Genomic DNA, 18,082 nt, shown 5'->3' with positions numbered 1-18,082 from the left:
AATGAAAGTTAAATTGATTTATTTGTTTTTAACGATTTTAACGAAATTAAATTAAATTAAATTAATTTGAATGAGTTTCTGTTAGAAGCTAAATATACATATATTCGTAACGATATCAACACATTAAAAAGTGATTAATTATTAACAGGGAAAAGTGCTTTCTTTTTTCAATATCAGAAAAATTTAACATTACATATTTTTTAAATTTTTACGATATCTTGATAAGGTAGAAGCCAACATTTTCTTTCACTATACTTATTTATTTATATAGGTATCTATTATATATTTTTTAATTTGTCAACACAGCAAAGTTTTACCTCGGACATCTAAAACCCAACTCTATTTAAATTGCACCTTGTGCAAGCTGTGTTACACCGGCTCCGTTGGGGACAGCACCAAATTTCCGGGTCGAACTAACTAGATCGTCAAGCACGTTTTCGTGAACCGGCGAACGAAGGATATCCTCTTCGGGGTGTGGTAGCACCGAGTTAATTAGGATTGTCCCAAAGGATGGAAAGGGAGTCGAACGAATTTGTAATTTCCCGGATTATCTTGCACCGCAACCGTCTTTAATTGCCGTCCGTTACACGCGGAATTTCGGTCTTTCGCAAAATATACAATCTCTGGCAAATGAGTTGAGAGAGTCAATTAAATTCTTTACCAACAATCCATATCCTAATATTAAATTGATTATATGGGCATAAAAATACTATGCAACAGCTATAAATATTATTAGCATTAATTAATTTGTTAAGCTTAAGCTTAAATATATAAATAAGATTAATTAATTCGTCAATATATTTAGATTAAAATAACAGTGAGTCCGTTGAGTAAAGATTACAGAATCTGTGAATTTTTTTCAGCGGCAATCTTATATAGGAACGTCGATGTAAGCGAAGTAATTAGGATCGTTAGCAGAAACGGGCAAAGAGACTGAGTTGCGTAATGCGTATTACATCCGTAATCTTCCAGAAAATCTTCGTTCTTCTTCATCTTTCTCTTCGGGTTGTTGCCCGGCGGAGTATTTCGCTCCCGTGGGCCCGAACTTTATGAGCTTGCCCTTGTCTTTTCCCGACCCGCTATCACGGGAGAGAAAGCCTCCGAAATTGGATTATCCTTTATATCGTGTTCCAACGCGCTAAGTCGATGAGAAGAAGCCGAGGCGCGCGTAATTCCGTGCTTCATTTCCGCACTCTGTCTTTGAAAGGAAGACACGAATCCAGATATAATGATTAAACGGAATAGATTTTATGTATTCAAATGGGTAATATTATGGAATAGATTCGCCAGAATCCCGTTACCACTAATAATACTATAGTTATAAATCTAATTAATAAAAATTGAAAATTTGTGTTGTCTGCAAAGACAAAAATACATGCTTGCTAATGTTGAGAAGTGAAAAGTTTAACCATTCTATAGGAGAGATGTTAATGTAAAACGTAATCTTTGTATATATACCGACAATCGCATTATTCACGCCATAAAGTACGCGATAACGTGAATGGTTTTTCGTCTGAACATAATTTTAATAAATTGCTAAATCTTGCAACTTGTGACTCTATAACTCATTGCCGTGTCTGAGTGATGCCTATCGCATTTTTATTCGTTATAAAGTTCCATGATCATAAAAACGTAATTATTCATTGTTAAATCAACGCGCACGATGCACGATGGAAGAACTATATACTTTAAATCTTTCGTAGAATTATCGTGCTTCTGGCTTTTATAAACATCCATATAAATAAATAATTTATGTTACATAATCCGTGGATATAAAACTCAATAATGTCCTAAAAAAATAAAAAAAGAATAAATGTAAAATATATATAATATGACGCTAAAAAAATAAAAACTGAATATATAATTTCATGGCATTTAGTGTATACAAAGTTCGACGCTATATTGCAACTGAAAGAATTATTTTACACGTGTAACAACATATATTATTATAGATTACTTATTGTAAGTTGAATATAAAGTATCGAAGAAATTAATCGCCGACATTCTCTTCAACATCTAAAATTGCACACACCGAGTTAGTCGTGCTCTCGACCTCGTTTATGTAAATTCCAACCTTCCGAAGGCCTCCGCACCTTGTCTTCCCAAAATGACCTTGTTCACGTTCCCGGATATTTTTAAACGTTTCTCGAACGTCGAACTACGAACTGCCCGCGGCTCGACATCGCTCTCCAGTCGTTCGTGGATCATCGCGCGATTTTTCACGACGTTCCCGCGGGTAGTAAACCGCCCCAGGAAAAGCAGCCGTGTATTTTTCATTGTTTTTTTTTCCCGTGGGTCATCGGTCGAATCGCCAGGAATTGCAGTAACAAAATCAAATAAAAAATACATTTGTTTTGATGGATGTATTATACTTGTGCCACGTTTTTTAAACTGTCGCAGTGCGTGTATATTTCAACATATGCTTAGATAAGACAGGATATAATTAAATCGAAAAATTTTTCGAGCATATATAAAGTTTGCTTTACATTAAAAGAAAAAGTGAAAAATTCAAGAATAATAGGGACATATCTCAGGTATTTAAAAAGCTCATTTAGAAGCATATAAATTTTTTTAATGCATTTGAAAATTTACCCGGTTGTTAATATAATATCATTTGAGTTTCATTTGTCTCGATACATTTAAAGACACACTTATTAAAATTTATTTTATACCGATCGTTATAGGATTCCGTTTGTAAGTATTTGAGGTATAAAAAAGCGAGCAAAAGGCATAGTCGGTAAATACCGGACTGTGAACGAAGCGAAAAGTGGTTTCGCCGATTTACGCGGAACGGTGCCAAACAGCAGCGTAGCCCCGAGACATCTTTTTCGATCGTCCCAATTTTACGCGATCGTGTTGTAACTGCACTCGATTGAATTGCGTCGTTTCGTCACAATGCAGGAATACATTCTCATTGACTTTATCGGCTGCTTTTTACCCGACACTCGTTAAATTCTTTCCCATGCTCTATCACGATAGTTTCCTCTGTTAATTATTTATTGACAGTGTATCGTTTCGACTTTTTATATACATAATAGAAAAGATAAATTGCGAAATATATTGATCAAGTATTTTGTACATTACAAAATTATTTAAATATAGGTCTGCATAATTTTAGAAATATATTATTGGTATTCATATATGTTATCTGATAGTATTACAACTTATAAAAATGTTTTTACGTGCCAACTCTCTTTTTCCTTTCTATTCTTTTCAATATAATAAAAAAAAACAATTATTTAAATAATTTTAAATTTTTCTCATAAAACATTTTATCAATTTCGTGACTAACTGTAAAACGAGTTTGATTGCCATCAGCTCGATTGCGATTCGGTGACTATAAAATGTTATTTAGGAATTTAATTATCCCGAATCGCCACTTCTGAAATCGATGTAAAACAAGAGTCATCAATAATAACATTTTACACATGTTTGAAATTAAATTAATTAAATACCTGATTGTATATAATTATTCTACATAAGCATTCGGATAATCAATGACTTCCCGAACAGATCAACATGTAAAAGCAGTACAAGGAATATAACGCGTGCTCAACGCACTCATTCCCAGTATTTTACTTTTTTACTTTTTGTTTACGCCAATTGAAACAATTATTTTATATTAAGAAGAATAATGAAACATTAAATTTATAATCCATTTTCAGCAATCAGTTTCTCTCGGAATTTCTAACGATATTTTTCTTTTTTCTGACAATTTCTTTGTGAATTACTTCTTTGCTCTCCGTTTCTTCTCCCAATCCTCGAGCGTCCGTGTGTTTTTACGGCGAATCGACAAGAAATATACGGTTTAACGACGCATTGTAAATCCGGCCAATTTCTTTGGAATTTACAAATTACTTATACGCTAATAAACAACAAGTAATTATTTAATTATTATTTGGAAATACCCTTTTGAGATATAAAACAGCGTGTATTTTATTGATCAAAGGTATTATCATCAAAGTATGTCACAATGGTCGAAAAACATGTTTCGTATAAATATACCATATCTAGTTTCAACTGCGCTGATTAATGCATTTCTCGATAACGTTTTTTTATCATGCGACGTGTTAATTTGTTAATAAATAATCCAATTAATATTCTGAGCGAAAGCGCAATAATATGTTTATCGCAATAATACAAAAACAACGAATTCTTCTTCTGTGAATTAAAGAGAACGGCGCGTCGAATTTTTTAGTTTAATCGAGAAGTGGTCTCGAGGTTTATCATCAACCTGGGGAAAAATGGTGAATGTCAAAGACGACGCGAGGTGAGCAGGAGACTGAATACGTGTGTGTGCGTGTCGCGCGATGCTACAGCGCAAGTTCCACTGCGATTGCAACAAAGATCGCCTGCCCGATCTCACCAGCGATATGTGCCGGCTGCTCTCCTATCGCAGTCTGAACGGCCTCATCGTGAGGAACCATCGGCCGGATGGAGACAGGGATCGGAAGTGGCGGCGCGGCGAAGAGGAAAGGTCATCGGTGGTGGCCGAGGTCAAGGTAGGAAAGAGTTCGCGACCGCGCCGGATGGCCATCGGGGCCATTAAGTTATCGATTTTTAAACGTTAATACGCTCGACGCTTCGTACGCTCGATCGCGTGTGATTGATTGATCGTTCCCCTTGCTTCTCTTTGACACACGAGAAAAAAGTAGTAGTACGAGACGAGGGAGGTCGGTCAAATTGGGTGTGAAGTCCCATGTTATTCGTAGATGTTTTAGAAATATGTGTGATTTATAAAAATATGAACAAAACAACTAAAAATAAAATAATTGCAATCGGTATTCCGTAAGATAGAAAAAGTGGCTTATTAAAAGATACGCGGTCTCTCTTACACGGATAGAAAAATTATAAGCAAACGTGAATAATATATTCGAACGCCAAAGCACATTATACATATATAGGATCGCTGACATTGGAAACATTGATCTCTCGAGACGGCTGACGAACTCGAACGTAAATTCCCTTTTGCGCGACTTGCATGATTTATACGAGACGTGGGATAACGCGTCTCAATCGCGCAGTAATAACAAGGAAGTTTCGCTCCGAGCTTAAAAATTGAGCATTATCCTAAGTGCATTGCCGTGTTGCCCCGCTTAACGCCGCGCGTATCGCGCCGCGCGCGTTGAAATTTATCCCGAGAAAACAGACTCCTAAGAAAGCGCGAATATTACTCTCGATGCGCGAAACCTTTACGCGGGCTATCGCGTTTTCCAAGAACAATATTAAAAGGGTAAGAGAAAACAATATTAAATGATAAAAGTGCTATTAACTCTTCACATCAGGTTTCAGAAAATATGATGCGAAGAGTGCTAGTTAAGTATGTGCTATTTTTCACTCGAATCTTGTATATATACGCTGATTCTTCTATTTTTCTTTTAAAGCAATTCCAACGAGGGGATAAATTTAATCCAATTAATCGTTGTGATTTCTCGTATAGTTTGTCTTATATGTTGCACGACGTAATTGAGACGGAATCGAATGCAGTGAATCGGCGCACGGTACGACAGGAGAGGAGGATGAAAGTTATTTGGTATATAGTTTCTGTCACAATGAAATGTTTGATGACATGGTGGACATAACGAAATGTTTCATCTCGAGCGCGAATCGCGTAATTTGACAAAACAGTTTGTCGGTGCACGCCGAGAACTGCATTCGTCCAAATCGATTTTTCTATATCCTAATTCGCACTATCTCCGTCTGTCCGCGTGCATCCTCCGTCTACCCAGCTTCTTTCTCGTTACTCGTTCGGAACCGGTGTTTCGCTGGCCATGCACTCGATTTCCATCGTGCTGAACATTGAAGTATTATGCATCTTCCACTTCCGTGGAAAACGCGCAGGAAACTCGCGTCTCATTTGTTACTGAAAGAAACGGCGCGGGATTGCTGATAGCGCTCTTCACTATTTCCTTTCGCATGCACGACTCGCGTTTGTATGTGCTTTTTATTTCGCGAGCAACACCCAGGAAGACATATCCATGTTTCGCGAAACTCCACGATTTCAGAAAATATGCGACGCTTCGCGTTAGTTCGAAAACTGCTGTTGCGCAAGTTGCCTTTTGTATTTCTGGAACATTGGGTTGTAATGATGTTCCGAGCAAGAGCGAACTAAGTTTGTAATTTTAAAGTCCATTTTACGCATGACTTCATACTTGTGGTGAGTCTGGTAAATTATGAACTCGCTGTAAACCCCATGTATCACTAAGAGGAAATTATTAAGGTACACACAAATCCCCTTTTTTCCTCCCAGTAAAAGCAGCATCTTTGGCGCGTCAGTTCTTTCTTGAAAAAGAAATTAACAAATAGAGCATGAACTAAGACAAAATACGAATATTTCAGCTTGAATTAAATTAAATGATAATTTTTTAAATTGTCTTGAAAATTTTTGACTTAGTTTTAAATCCCTCCATAAATGTATATGTATATACGCGTGGGGTGGGACAAATCGCGCCATATGTGTACAAAGTAACAATCTCCGAACGGTGTACCGCAATATCGATCCCCGTATAGACAGTACATACTAAGGTGCCGCAATTATTGACGCTATAGTTACGTACGCAGCTACCACGGAAGTCGTTAGGCATTGAAGATGAACGGCAGCGCAGCTGGTGGATGGAGGCGCGCTGAGAGAGAACTTAGGAACACCCTGTGTAAATCACATCAGCGTTTATGGCGGCGCCGCCGCCGCCGCACCGGTCCCGTCGGTGCTTTTAACGCCGTGGCATGTGAATTATTTTGTTAATTTTCCCCCCGGCACGCGGAGGCAGGCAGACCATCGATTGTTTCAACCCGCTTGCCTCGCCACTTTCGGGAGTTATAGTCAAAAGCTACCCTTCGCTGACAGACTTGCAGGGCGCAATGCTCGTGAGCGAAGCGTCTCATTTCCTCCGGCTATTCTTCATTCTTACAGCCCTTCTCCGTTTGCCAATCGCGGCATTTAGATTTCTACTGAGCTCGAAGAGTCGAGAAACAGTAAAGTTCTTTTTTCACGAAGAGATTCTGCTACCCCGCCGTATAAAGTGACTGCCGAATAAAACTCGAAATTCTCGCTTTTGTTCACTCGTTCCCATTATCTGCGCCTTACATTTATCGAACGCGATATTTATTAGCCATTTCCTCTGCTTCGAAAATATTGTGAAGTATAACGAACTGATTTGCAAGAATAATTGTATTTGTATATCTTGGCATATTAATAATACTTGGCACACATTGCCATATATATATTTTCTCGTTAGACGGGAAAAAATCTAACAATAAGTTTATTTTGCTGGTAATTAAGTCTCTTACTTTTAGTTGTATACGAACAAGCTTTTGTCTCATAATAATTTACCTTCTAAAAGAGTCGGCAGCAAAGTGCATAATTTCTAATTTTATCGTCCTGTCTGCCAACATATAGAAGCGGCTTGAAATATTAAATCGTAAATTTCAAGTTTACGTAACTTTATCGTTTCACTCCTCTGATAACACTGTGAATAGATTAACAAATAATTTCACTGGAATTTCTTTTTATTCATTTTTCGACGATACCCGCTCTCTTTTCTCCTTATGATCGAATAAATTACAAATCGTCAGTTTTAAGGAGCGTTTTATAAGTGAACAAAGCACCGAAAGCTTTCGGAGACATTTGGATTTATCGGAAAGGGAGACGGAAAACTTTTACTACCTTTTCCCGAGGCATCTCATATAGAGATCCCACTTTGCAGGGCCATTCGCTAAGTTCGTTAAACGTCGGCCGAGGGAGGACGAAAAGTTTCTTTATCTGAAATGAAATCCGTGAGGCGGACGAGTTAGATGACGTAAATTAGAAATTTGCATGGGGTAAATTAAAAATTCGTCGGACGTAAATTAAAACATTTTATCGGGCTTATGCGTGGCGAATGCGACTGTAGGAAATTCAGAATAGAGCAAATTTGAATTTTGTATGTACTGAAATAATTCGAATAATTGAAAATAAAAATGGGATAGGTATAGTTAAAATCTAGATAGATGATTATTTGAATCAGTAATTCTTTGTATATTCATGTAATACAATCATCACCCGATTATTTATTATAATTTCGCATAACCTTAAAAATTTTTGGCAATTTTTTAATTTGCATAGGTACTTTTATTTTCCAGATAAAAATGTATTATTGTTTCTGACATTTTTCCGTATATTTTCGATGGATCGAGATTGGGCACCATTAAAAGTTACAGCAGGCGATTTCAGTTCGCGATAAAGTAAGTTGCAATGCTTCTTGGAAATCCCGAATAATCACATATTATTTTTAAGTCTACCGTTTGCAATTTTATGCGGGTAGGAATAAGTTCTACGCCAATTTTCTGACGGAAGAACGATGATTGTTGAAGTAGCGAAAAATCGAAAGCGCGAACTTGCGCGAGAGCAAGGAAAGTTTCAAGAATTGAGTTACTCAAGATTATTCACCGATCCAAGAATCTGCACACTCATTAAAATTTAGCATTGTAAAACTACAAATCTCTCTGTAATCTAAAAATACAGCGATGTATATTTATCGCAAAAATTATAAATTGATACTATCATTATAAACTAACTAAAAAATAAAAGCCATGTTTAGAAAACGACCGTGTACATCTATCTAAAGAATAATTTCGCTCTAGCAAGGAATTTTTTCATTTTATTTCCATTAGCACGTTTAATAAAATATTAAATGTTGAATTTAATGGAATAATTTTTTGCATTATGAATAATTAAATTACGCCACTATTTGCCGCTAATGATATTATTCGATACATTTTTTCTTATTTAATGTATTTATTTAATGTATTAAAAGCCTTGTGTGTGTGTGTGTGTGTGTGTGTGTGTGTGTGTGTGTGTGTGAAAAAAAACAGAGAATAGTCTACGCTAACTTAATAAACATTTTTGCAAATTTTTTTTTACTTTTATAGGAAACTACGTTTTGTCATGTTGCACTTTTCGCGTTTAGGATATCACAATGAGGGAAGCTGAGTATCGGATGCATCTATGAGAAGGGATAAATAAATGATTAGAAAAGCTCGCACGGAGCAGAAGCTCAAATGATACCGTTGCGATATCGACAAACACAGCGTAAGCTGTTGCATGACACTTGCACGTATATCGCCGCGATATTATTGACATTTTCTTTTCTTGTTTCCGATTCATTTAATCTTTAGCTTGAAGATTAGAATCTCTTTTAGAATCCGTATTATTACATATGAGATTTACTCGCGAGAAAATTGTACTAGTCTGTAATATTTCTTTTGCGTGATAATTCCTTGTCATTTTATAGTGGTATTTCCACATTTTCTTAATTATAAAATCATTCGCGTTAATGTATATAAAAAGTAAAGTATAATATAGAAAAAAATACCGCTATAGCAACATAAGTTATTTTTATTAGGAAAAAATATATAATTAGATATGTTTTATATTGTGAAAACAATTATACACACACACAGAATATATAAAAACGCATAGAACCAGTATATATTTTATCACGAAATGGAGAATTGTTTTGCACATTTAAAAACAAAGGACGTAATGGATTTTGTAAAATTTCTATTTTGGTTTATAAACTCATCAGCTTTCATCAAGCTAGCTAAGCACTATTAGCTGCGAATCCTGTAATAAATAATTTACTATGCGATTTTTATAGGTGATTACGCATGCATTTTGGGCCGCAATTTCTTAGACCTCAAATTTATAGCGTAATACTCTAATCATCTTACACGAGCATTAGATTGCATTACGTTATATAAGATCATGTTACGGCAGAGGACTTACCGTTGCCGCAGTAATTAACCTGGCAGTACTCGAAGGATCGCGAGGGTCGTTGCACCAGATCTTGTAGCCCGATGATAGATCCCTTTAGAGCCCGTGATACATCAAAAGGGAGAGAATCCGTTTCGATCGCGCAGACTAATTCGCAGAACAGGATTAAATCGTTGAGACAATGGGTCGATGAATTGGTACACGGGTGAGCCAATCAGATGCTTTAATGAGACCGAATGTACCACGTAACGTATAGGGTGGCAAAGACAAACGTTAATTTCGTTCGCGCGAAGATATTCTTAAGAAAATACTTAATTTAACATATGTTACTTTTTATAAATCTCTTAATTTTTCAACATGCTGCCTTATCTTTACACACGTATCGCGCCGAGATATTATAAAACAAAAAATTCAGTTATTTAAAATGCCGAATATATAATTTCAGAATAGCCAAGCATTGAATTGTTTGCGACAGATACATATTGATATATATTGATCCATATTCATTTATTTTTCAACAAAACATTTCGCAAAAGAGCTTTTGAAATAAATACGACATTCTAGTTTATAAGTGGCAAACGTTATAAATTATTTTATAAAAGTAATATATTCTTTAAAGCATTAATTTACCTTTATTCGTGGATACACGAATCGTTTGAGTTTACTCTCCCTCTTTCTCTCTTCTTCTCTTTGAAAGATTTACCAGTGTTTAATAAAATGTTAATAACTTGTATTAAAATGTTTCTGAAACAATGGACTCTGAATATCGATTTATTTTTTGTTATATTTATAAAAGTCTCTTTCTCTCGCGCTCTTTCTCTTTTCCTATGCAGTGTTAAAAAGTTTTACATGGCTGATGAGTATTTAACTTTTCGCTGAAATCATAGTTTATATATATATATATATATATATATATATATATATATATATAAGTCGATTTTTCATTTACGATTCCCACGGGAATGGGTACAGCGCCGCGCTCTTAAAAAAAATTGCAACAATTCCGGCCCATGTAAGTGTAGAATCACTTTTTGAAACCTTAAAGATAATACATGAATTTTTATGTAACACAGAAACGCTTTCAAAAACCCTTTGAGACTTAAAAGTCCCAGGGTGAGTGCTATGGTGTCCGCGCAGTGTTATTCACGTTAAATATTCGCAAGTTGTGAATTTTTATGTTGTATTTTTTGCCTCAAATATCTCGAAGAGTTTTGTTGTTATTGTCGCCCGTCCATCGAGCGAAACGGCTCTCATTTGCCTTTATGACTTTATCTATTAAGTTTTGTTTCATGTATGTTTTGCATGCAGCACCATTATTGGATTCATAAACAAATTTAAAACTCTAAATAAAGTTATAAAAATGGTGCAATCCAGTTGCTTTTGTTATATTATGTGCCGCATAAACAAACATATACAATATATATATATTCGAGGCAAAAATACAACATAAAAATTCACAACTTGCGAATATTTAACGTGAATAACACTGCGCGGACACCATAGCACTCACCCTGGGACTTTTAAGTCTCAAAGGGTTTTTGAAAGCGTTTCTGTGTTACATAAAAATTCATGTATTATCTTTAAGGTTTCAAAAAGTGATTCTACACTTACATGGGCCGGAATTGTTGCAATTTTTTTTAAGAGCGCGGCGCTGTACCCATTCCCGTGGGAATCGTAAATGAAAAATCGACTGTGCCTTAAAAGGCCCACGGTTTTCGCGCAGTGTTAAAATATTAAAACTTCATTGGCTCGTTTCTCTTTGCGTGCACAATTCAATTTTTTGAATTATAACAAAAATAATTACATACACCATGCTATTGTATTCTATTTAAAATGTATTCAAAGAAGAGATATAGAAGATACAAGAATTAATTAAATTTATTAAATCAAAATGTGTGTAAAATTTCTACTCAGTTCGGCGAACAGTCGATTGTTTCTGTTCGCTTAAAAGTTAAGCGAACTTGGATAAAGCAACGATATTGGATTTCTGTATTTGGAACAAGTTGATCAAGTTGATTGGCTCACCATCAATTTGAACGATCGCATGTCCGGTATATTTTGCATGGCACGAAACAAACATCCGCTGTCAAATATATGTTGATCACAAAAGTGCAACCGTCGTCCTATTCGCAATTATTCGTGATATTGCCTTTCGCGTCAATGTCGCCAGGAATCCAGGAAAAATGGTGAAAATCCGTTTGCCATTCGTTGAAGGACGCAGGTAAATTGTCGACGGCAACCGAGAACGTCATAAATTCTACGAATAACTCTCTTTTTCTCCCTTTTTTCTTCTTTCTCTCCATTTTTCATTAGATACTTGCTCATTATTCACAAAAAACTACAACGAAATCTTATATAATTTTGATGCGTTTAATCTCCGTAATTATGTAAAAACCTAACTTGCATTAATTTTTTTTTGTTATTATCGCGGATGAACTAGAGATTATTTCATAATGCTTAACATGACTTCTTCTTTAGAGTGTCAATGATACCAAAGAAAAAATACTTTTAAAAATATATCTATCGTGTCTCTAGATATAAGGAATATACGTATAATTTTACTTTTCAATTTTTTGAAATTTTTTAATTCTTTAATTAATCACAGCGTTAATCTGAAACAAAAAAGACGCGCAATAGCAATACGTACAACAATTTTTCTCAAAGTCATTCAGTTTGAAAAATATCAAATCGTTCGGAAGAGAACTTTCTTATTGCCGCTCAATAATTCATGCTGCATCGTGTATAACGTCTCGTTCGATTCCCGATTCTTTCTGCCGTTATTATGCTGCCATCGAGTTGTCGTCACGAGGCTTGCTTCCGCCATCGCTTTTCTTTTCTGCGTTTCCGTTCGCCGAGGAGCAAAAAGATAAAACGCCGGCAAAATTGAGAAAGCGCAAGCTCGTCCGGCGGCATTTACCGTTGCACATAGCGTCCTTTTCCATCGGGGATTAAACTCCGCGAGGAAGTCGTAATTATAGAATCTCCGAGGCGACATTCCGAGGGCTGTGTAAAGTCCTAAGCACTTAGCGTTCATGGTTCCGTTAATACGATATCTGCAGTGGGCAAACATCTTTAGACATGCAGCGAAAATGTATAGTCGCAATTAGGATGGAATTGAAACTTATTATTGATTTAATTTAGCAGGAATTTATAGGATTGTAATTTTTGTTGTAAAATGTAATACGGTACTATATATGATGACAAAAAGTCTTTGTCTTCAAAAGATACCGATTTTATAAAACTTCGATATACTAACTTTTTTCCATGCATAGAATGGATGAAAAAAGAAAAATAAAATATTGCCGAATGTATACTTGAGGGCTAAAATAACGTATAAATTAAAAATCGTTTTTAATCAGATTTGTAGAAAACTCTTGAAAAAGAGTCAAACGCGGGTTTACATTACCGGTAATTCGCGTAAATGCGGCTTCTCGGGGCAAGATTTACACAGCGCTACGTCAACATGTGCTGAGCTGCATGATGAGAGATCGAGGACGCAGCCTTTGCGGCTCGAATCTATCCAAGGGTAGCGCGGCCATTACGGATGCGCATTTGCTTTACTGGCAAATGCATTAATAATCTCAAGCAAGGGTCCCCGAAGAGCCCCGTTGAATGATCTTCGGATAGTAGAGTCCGCTCGTTTGGTTCTTGCTAGATCGGTATATTTTGCCTTGACTACTACGCACGGAATCTCTCGATGAATGGCGTGTACTAATGAAGCGTGCATATACCGCTCGGGATTATTTTACGGTATGATAATCTGTGTCTCAGTAAATTATTTCGTAGCGACAGCTATGCTCCCGATATGTATCTCGTTTGCTCCGCCATCGTGCTTGTGCAGAAACGCGCGCAATAATCCGAATTATCAATAAAGGCTTATTGCATGATCCCGCTTATTTCGAAGATATCGCATTTATTTTATTATCTCTGGTTGTGCTTTGCATATATTAATTATATTCTATATATTATAAAAGAAGAATATACGTGTATGATATATAATAAACTATTATTTGATTTAGTAAAAGATTTCTGAATTTCATCGATAGATTAAACAAATTTTTAATTGAATTTAAGAGAATAGTTCGGGCCCCGTTCGAGCTCGGCGTATAAACGGATTTACGCGCTGCAATTTACTTCCTCGTGCATGCACTTACTTTTTATCGCCTTAACATCTTAATTCGCCATTAAGGCGCGGCTCAAAGCCAAGTCAAGTCGTCCTTGTCGTCATTCCGTCGCTTGATGGGCGGTTAAAGCTCCCGCGTGACGCGCATCGCGACGTCGAAGCGGCGACAAAGCTTTCTCGAGAACACGTTTGCAGTGCATTAAGACCATTGCACGCGTCTCGCGGACGAGCAGATTTCCGGGTCGTTCATGAATATTTAAAGGCGGACGAGATAGGGCGACAAAAGGATCGAAAGGGCTCCGCTAAGGGCCTTAAACGCTCGGCAAACAACTGTTCGCTACGTAAGTTGGTTGACAGAATTTTACATGCATTTCGGAGTAAATTGCTGAAAATCCCCTCGTTCGTGTAAAATTTCCACCGTAAAGTATTGAAAGCGCGATAAATTCTCTCGAAAAAATCACTATCTCTCATCTCTTTGATGTGTTATATAATAAGGCGCGAAAATAGATATCATTAATGCTTGGTTGCATTTTTTCTGCGACTTTGTATTAGAATATTCAATTACCTGCTCGAAATAAAAACGAAGTTTTTAAAAGGCTTCGTCACCCTTCTGGATTTGCCGCGCGTACGACAATTTGTTAGTTATCCTTAGAAGATTCCTAGATATTACGATGTCTAATTATCTTCACGGTATTCGTAAATTAGGTTGAAAGCGGACAGGGACGGAAGTGCTTTTGATATTTGTGCGGAAGGTGTCAGGGCGCGTTTATGACGATGGAAACGTTAACGGCACTGGAAGCCCGTCGTCACGACGTGGGTAAGAAGGGGGATGATAAGTGACAGAGCCCTCATATTTTACCATGCACGCTCGCTACGACGTGTGTTACATGTAACGGCGGCTTCGTTTACTCCTAACTCTCCTTTCGCTGCAAACTCTTCCTGTCGTCGTCCCTCCTCTACGACCTCGTGCATAACTTCTGAGTAGTTTCACCGCGCTGCCATACTTCTTCGCGAATATCCAAGGAAAGAGGCGCACGGGGGATTCGTTTCCGCGCGTACCGTATACGCTAGATTTCCAAAGTTGCATTATTGATATGAAAAATAGTGTCGAGGTAAACTCAAATTTAGAGTATGTAAACCCGATAATTTTTATTTCAAATTTCAAAATGCGGAGACAAAAACCAAGAAACTTTTATTTCCGATTCTGGAGAAGTTTTATATTACGTTAAAAAGAAGCTTAAACATTTTTTATTGGTAATGGATATACATATAATATCAAGTGTTATTAGTTTTATTATTCCATTACAATTATTTTAATAATTCTTTATCTAAACATGTGACTATTAAATAAGAATATTGAACATTAGAGGAAATGGGCGCTAAAAGTTAATTTTTAATTTTTGAAAAGATTAAAAATTAATTTAGAAAATTAGATACGCTCAATTACCAGAGAAGCAAACTATTAGAATAACAGCAGTCTCACTGCTCGTCTTATTTTAAATCTACAATATATTGATTAATTATTTAATTATTGCAAACTTTCAAAATGCAGCTGAATATTTCTCAATCAACATATATATCCAAGTCATAATCGTCGCTCGCATAAAAAACAACCTCGAGAGTGCCAGATACGCCTCGTATTTATCTCGGAAAGGTTTTTACTCTTTCATACGCGTCGGCCACCGAAAACATCGCTTCGCTTAAGCGAAACTTTGAGCTGTCTCGTTTTTCCGCCAATTTGCAGGCCGCACGGCCGTGAAAACGTTCCAGAACGAGTTGAAGCGCGCTAATTTACGGGCGAATTACCGAACAGACGCTCTCAGGCATCCCGCTGCCTTCTGCGCGCACATTCACTAATTGCGATCGAAGGAAAACCCGTCACGAATGCTCTCGAAGTAACGATTCTCGCAGGTTATCCAAACCGCGCGAATTCTTGTTGACGCTGGATGTAATTCATGCGTCTAATTTTGAACAGGAAATTGGTGAGCGAGAATATTAGTTTATTAGATGGCCGATCGATCAAACGGTGACGTAGAATATACAGAATTATAGTGTAACAACACGGAATTAATGTATAACTACGAGTATGAAATAATTTTATATAGTTTATATAGAATCTATTCAAATTTTGCTAATCTTTGAAAAATTGTCAATTTAATTAATTACGTCATGTACGTATATGTGAGACGATATTTCGGTTACTTTATTACTATTTAAGAACAAAATGCACAATTTAACAATAAATAAAATATTTAGATTAATGATTAACATATTAATTTCACAATAAATTAATGAGAAATTATGCAAGCATTAATTGAGAACAAATTTTTTAAAGTTTATTTTTTAACAGCAACATATTTTTTTAGGAAAAAGCCGTAGCATAATTTACATCAAAAAAATTTGTCAAAAACACGATGGGCGAGACGCGTAATTTAATAGCGAGCTGAAACGTTAGTTCGCAACTGGCGCACTGCTCTCAAATCAAAGCAAAGTGCAATATTCCCGGAACGACGATCGTACAAGTTGAGAAATGAAAAGTTAATGATACAAATTGCACAAATTTTCTCGAGTTTGTATCGAGTTTAACTCGATCATTGTGAATATTGTAATACATGTATATAGGTATATACATCTGCATAGTATAATTATCTATTGAAATTGCAATTAAAATAGCGGGCGATGAATCGCAGGAATTATACTGACGTATTTTCATTCTTCCATCAAGTCAGCTAGTCTTGTAAATAAATTCGCGCCGCATGAAAGAGCTAAAAAATTTTTTCCAGCTCTATGTTTTATAGATCTTAATATTTTAAATTTTATCCGATGTTTTTGAAAGATGGTTACGAGGTCTACGAGGTTACGAATGGAGAATAATTTGAGTAGAATATCGCGCTTTTCCAGCTAAGCCAGTCGTTCGCGGTAATGAGGCTGCCTTAATTGGCAATCTCAATTATTTTTTGATTACCACTAATTGTTCCTTTATTACCATTCTTTTATTATTATTAAATCGCGAAGGTTTAACTATACTAATTTGCCCAGACTATATTTTTATTCATTTTTTGTTGTAAAATTACGATTAAAATTTATCATCTTAAAATAACTGTCTTAATTTTCCATTTTAAAACGCGCTTGAATGAAGTACGAAAAAAGCGAATATATTTTATTAAAACACTAAATTTTTATCAAAATTATTATATATGAATGGCTTTGTAAGTTTCGTTACATAAAAGTGCGCAAAGAAAAGAACTAACAGATATTCTCTCAAAATTTGAACATTTAATCTCTTCGGAGCAGTTTGCGAATCCAGACACTCAAGCCGGTAATTAGTCACGCAAATAGATGCTAATAGCTTGCCAGCGGAAGAAAGTAACACACACAAAAGGTTGTGTCGATGTTCTTGCCACTTTCCTTTCTCGCTTTTGTCGCAGCCGGCGTTGCTATAAAAGCCGTGCACACATGAATCGAGACAACTCATATGCGTGCACCGTCGCGTCGGCGTGGCAATCACATCAAAGTTGAGAGCATCGCCGTTGATGGAAGAAGCAAGATAAGAGCCGCTACCGTAAGAATCGCGACGCCTCTTCCATCTCCGAAGGAAGAGCAGTACACTAATTTCATCGCGAGTTTAATAAACATTGCCGGTTGTCATCCATTTACGTGTAATTAACTCTGAATAATTGTGATTATCCGACGAGATGGAGTTGAGCCTAGTTCCCTTTTTCATTAAAGATGCAGGGAACGAGTCTGAGAACGAGAGGGATAATCGAAGAGAAACGAGGCGAATTTTAACAAGGATTCGGTTCTGAAATAAAATGGACAAAAGAGCTTACTTCAAACATTATTATCGTTTTATTATGTATTATATAAAGTACAGTTTGAATTTTTTTTTAAATGGAAGAACTATAGTTACATCGTTTAAAGTTTACAATGTTAAAATATTATTACACGATGTTTAAAACTTGGTTCAAAAAGAATAATAAATTTTTTAAATTTATTTTTAAGAAGACATGCTTTCATCAGAAAATCGTTCCACACTTTTTACTACCGCTAATTCCTGCAATTTTACCCAATTCTTATCCAACCTGACCAATTCGTTTTATTAAAAAATTGCGCAATGACCATTTTCTTATTGTAAATTAACTTCTCCCTTGTCGTTCCATTTTTAAAGGAAAATTGCACGATCATCTGAAGTTCTCGGATCACCGATT

General features: G+C 36.1%; 1 protein-coding gene across 3 annotated transcripts in view; it reads left to right on the top strand.

Annotated features, from left to right (window-relative positions):
- LOC143908099 (uncharacterized) overlaps nt 1-18,082 on the top strand; it is a 215,267-nt gene that overhangs the window by 124,984 nt on the left and 72,201 nt on the right. The gene's annotated exons all lie outside the window — the stretch shown is intronic.

This window comes from Temnothorax americanus, unplaced genomic scaffold, assembly GCF_048541705.1.
Source record: "Temnothorax americanus isolate GAGA-0224 unplaced genomic scaffold, ASM4854170v1 Scaffold9, whole genome shotgun sequence".
In the NCBI taxonomy this organism is placed as follows: domain Eukaryota; kingdom Metazoa; phylum Arthropoda; class Insecta; order Hymenoptera; family Formicidae; genus Temnothorax; species Temnothorax americanus.
Note: the sequence above shows the minus strand (reverse complement) of the source record. Positions and strands in the feature narration are given on the sequence as shown.